Source organism: Lactuca sativa, chromosome 5 (genome assembly GCF_002870075.4).
Source record: "Lactuca sativa cultivar Salinas chromosome 5, Lsat_Salinas_v11, whole genome shotgun sequence".
NCBI lineage: Eukaryota > Viridiplantae > Streptophyta > Magnoliopsida > Asterales > Asteraceae > Lactuca > Lactuca sativa.
In genome coordinates, this window is record NC_056627.2 from 337,715 (window position 1) to 342,576 (window position 4,862).

Here is a 4,862-nt window from a genome sequence, read left to right on the forward strand (position 1 = left end):
ACACTATACGCCTGCTGAGCTTGATGTAGTGACCTGTGAGAGGTTCACTGCTATGTTCTGAGATGAGTACGTTCCCCAGGTGGAGAGGGAGCGTTTGGCCCATGAGTTTCTGACCCTCAAGCAGGGTATTGAGTCTGTTACAGTGATTACGAGGATGTTTCATGAGCGGGCAATGTTCTGCCTAGAGCACGTGTCCTCCGACTAGGCACGTATGAGCCGATATCTGAGCATTTTGAGGAGGGACATACGAGAGTTCATGGCGAACTCGACGTACCGGACATTTGCCGAGCTTCAGGCAAATGCCCGGAAGAGGGAGATAGAGCTGGAGACCCAGGCTAGGGAAGATGCTGAGTCTCAGGGGAGGGATCGACGACCGGTGCAGTCTCAGTTGGTATCCAAGCGGGCCAAGCCCGCTGATTCGAGGCTAGGGAGTCAGATGGGCCGCACTTGTGGCAAGTGCGGCAAGAGCCACGATGGGGTGTAGAGACCAGGGTCTTGCTACAAATGTGGCAAGGAGGGGCATATAGCCAAGGATTGCCCCAAGGGGTTTGGAGTATGTTTTCACTGCAACCAGACCGGACACCAGAAGGCAGAGTGTCCACAGCTGCGGGGATCAGCACGGGGAGCATCTCAGGGATCTGCCCCTGCTGCTATCAGAGCTACTGAGAGCCGGCCAGTGAAGGCCGAGGCACCGAAGGCATGAGGGAGAGCCTTTCAGTTGACCGCAGAGGAGGTCCGCGCAGCGCCCGATGTCGTGGTTGCTATGTATTCTTTTGTGTATTTATTTTGATGTTGATATATTGTGCTTATACTATGTTATGCGTAGGTACATTTCTTGTGACTTCTGTACATGCCTTGGTGTTATTTGACTCGGGTGCGAGTCGGTCTTTTGTATCTTTGGCTTTTAGTCTGCACATCAGTGTTAGTCGTGAGGCATTGAGTCGACCTATAAGAGTTTCCATAGCTGACGAGAGGGTGGTGTATGCATCAGAGGTGATCTGAGGGTTAAGTCGGGGTGGCCCCGCGATTCATGCCTGGTATGAATCGCCGAGCGTAGGGAGGGACTCGGCGTGCCAAGCGGGACAAAGTCTTAGAGAACATGTGTGAACTCGCCGAGTCACCAGAGTGCACTTGGCGAGTAGAGTCAAAGTGTGACCATTGACTTTTGTTGAGTTTTAGGGTTTAGTCAACAATGGAGTACTTGTGTCAAGAGGGGGTAAAATAGTCTTTTACCCTTCTGAGGGTGCCAATGGTAGGTTGAGTCTAGTCTCGAGAGTTATATTTATAAGAGTATTTACTTTATGTGAATAGGCGGAGGCTAGGCAATATTTTTACCGAGTCAGAGATTTACCGAGACGCCTGAGGTGAGTCTTCTCACTATACTTTACCTAGTGTGGTAACAGAGTTGTGTGACAGAGTATTCTAGAGCTATATGCCAGTGTGTTTGTATGATACTACGTGTTGTGATTTATTGCGATATGTGATTGCACGATTCAGAGTTTACAGAGTTAGGACCAGTGGGTCCACAGAGTTATGGGACCAAGAGGGTCCCACAGAGATACTCGACCAGAGGGTCATCAGAGTTACAGCCTTGAGTGGCTAATATGTGTTTATGTGGTATTTTGGGGAAACTCACTAAGCTTATGCTTACAGTGTTACGTGTTATGTGTTTCAGGTACCAGTGATGACCGCGGGAAGGCACTGGCTTGATTCGTACACATACATGGGATTTTATGTATTTCGATCTTGGGAGATGTTTTGTGAAACAAAGACATGATACTATGACATTTATGAATGAATGAGTTTGTAAAAATGTGTTTGAAAATGCGAAAAATTGTTTTAAATTTTTACGGTGTTACACTTCTTAGTCAGTCAGGTGAGCGGTACTGCTATCTTGGAGAAATCCTGAATGAACCTCCTGTAGTACCCTGCCAGACCTAGGAAGCTCCGAATGTCAGATGTAGACCTCGGGACCTCCTACTGCGTCAGGGCCTCTATCTTGGCCGGATCTACCAAAATACCCTTTTGGTTGACGTGGTGTCCAAGGAACTGCACCTCGCGCAACCAAAACTCGCACTTGGAGAACTTAATGAAAAGTCTTTCCTTCCTCAAAATCTCTAGCACCTCCCTCAGGTGCTCCTCGTGCTGCTCCTGAGTCTTGGAATAAACCAAGATGTCATCAATGAATACTATCACCGATCGATCCAACAACAGCCTACATACGCGGTTCATGAGGTCCATGAACGCGGCTGGGGCGTTGGTGAGCCCAAACAGCATCACCACAAACTCATAATGACCGTACCGGGTCCTGAAAGCAGTTTTCTGCACATCCTCATCCCTGACTCTCATCTGATGATACCCGTAGCATAAATCGATCTTGGAAAACCAAGACGCTCCCTGCAGCTGATCAAACAAATCATTTATCCTTGGGAGTGGGTAACGATTCATCACCGTTACCTTATTCAACTCCCGATAATCAATACACATACGGTGCGACCCGTCCTTCTTCTTCACAAACAAAATCGGTGCTCCCCAGGGTGAACTGTTCGGCCTGATAAAACCCTTGTCTAACAGCTCATGCAGTTGCGTAGACAACTCCTGCATCTCTAGGGGAGCCAACCGATACGGTGCCTTGGCTATCGGAGTTGCACCAGGGATTAGGTCAATCCCAAACTCGACCTGCCTCTCGGGAGGTATTCCAGGCAAATCCTCTGGAAATACATCCGGGTAGTCTCGCACTACCGAAACATCATCAACTGTTGTCTTGCCCTTCTCCCGGGCATCTAAAACATAGGCAACATAACCGACACAACCCTGCTGAAAATAGCGCCCCGCTCTCGCCGCTGAACATAGAACTGGTCCGCACTGTGGCCTCTTGTCCTGAATCACTAACTCTCCCCCACTGGGAGTGCGAACCCTCACTAACTACAGCTCACAATCTATCACCGCCACATTGGGGCTCAGCCAATCCATGCCTACTATGACCTTATTCCCTCGCAAGGGAATAGGGACCAAGTCCACCGGAAACTGCCCATCGAATAACTGTAGGGAACACCCTCTGTGCACCCTTGAAACCCTACCGGTCCTATCAGCTGCTATCTCAACCTCAAGTGGACAATCTAGCTCCCTTGCAGCTCTGCTAAACCTCTTGCTAAGTGCAAGAGAGACTAATGATCGGGGAGCCCCCGAATCAAACAATACGGTAGCTGATATGCCGTTCACTGAGAACGACCCTGTACAAAACATATAACCATTAGAAACAATCAATAATAAATGAGAGGTACAGAGAAAAAAAATACATACCCATCACCACGTCAGGAGTCGCTCGCGCCTCCTCTGCTGTCAGCTGAAAAGCCCTACTCTTTGCCACTAGAGTCTCAGCTCGGCCCTGACGACCATATGTAATCCTCAAAGTAGCAGGGGAAGGTGCTGACACCTTCCCTGCAGCATCTAAACTTGGACACCGGGACTTTTTATGTCCCCTCTGATTGCAATGGAAGCAAATCAGATCTGATGCCGCAATGGCGGTAGTAGTGGATGTACAATCTCTGCTCATATGCCCAGTCCGACCGCACTTGCAGCAGCCGACACTCCCTGCCTTGCATGCCCCATCGTGCAATCTCCCACACTTGCTACACCGAGTGTGGCTCTGCTGACTCCTAGCTCTGTGATCTGAACCCTTGGGCTTTTTGCCCGAACTCCCTGAACCTGGAGCCGCCTCCGGCTTCCTCTTTCTCTCCATCTGAAGGTTAATCTCTCTCTCTCTCTCTCTCTCGCCCTAGCAATCATGTCATCCAGCGTCTTACAGCTGGACCGGCTCACGAACTGGCGGATATCACTCCACAACATCTCATGATAACGTGTTTTCTTCATTTCCTCATCAGCTGCATACTGAGGAACAAGAAGAGCCCTCTCCCTGAACATGGCAGTAATCTCCGCCACGGTCTATGTAGTCTGGGTAAGATCCTGAAACTCTCTGGCTAACTGCTGCACCTCAATGATCTGTGCGAACTCAGCTCTGAACCTGGTAGCGAAATCAGTCCAGGTCATAGCATCTAAATCCGCGTCATCCCTAATGGCATGACCAACCTCCTCCCACTAATCCCGTGCCCTGTCCTTCAGAAGACAGGACGCCAATCTGACCTTGTCCCCCTCGGGACATCAGCTAATGCGAAAAGCGTTGGCCACATCTGCCAACGATCTAGTACTCGTTATGGGGTCCCGCACCCCGTGATAATCCGGAGCTCCGCATGCCTGGAACTCCCTGAAAGTAAGCGTGCGCGACCCCATCATGGCCGCCACCTTAGCACGAAAGGTGCCTAGCTTCTCCTCCATCAACTCTAGTATACCCTCCTTGATCGAACCAAAGATCACTGGAGTCGGCTCAAGAATGATACAAGTGACTTCCGAAGTGAAGAACTCTCTGGTCTGCTCATCCAACTGTTCGGCTCCTGAGCCTGATCCCGATCCTTCTCCGACACCTGAACTGCCACCTGCTGGTCTAGAGCGTAAAACCACCATTCTGAAAACACATTACGATAAACGTCAGAAACACTGATATATCTTGAGGGATCACTACTACTACAAACCTTCCGGTCTCATCTCAGCCTTCCTTGATTCGAGTACAGATCCTCTGCTTCCAGTAGTATGGGCCCCTACTACCTTCCACATCTATCCGTACCTTCCTCAAGGACTGCCTTGACTCCACCAGACCACTACTACTGCTGCTGATCTCTACTACACTGATCCTAGGCTTGCCCTAGGGAAATATCTGACTCAACCCTTACCAGTCCTCAACTGCTGAAGGCCTCCTTGTGATGCCAATTAGTCATTACATGAATACCATCACATGTGTTAAGGCT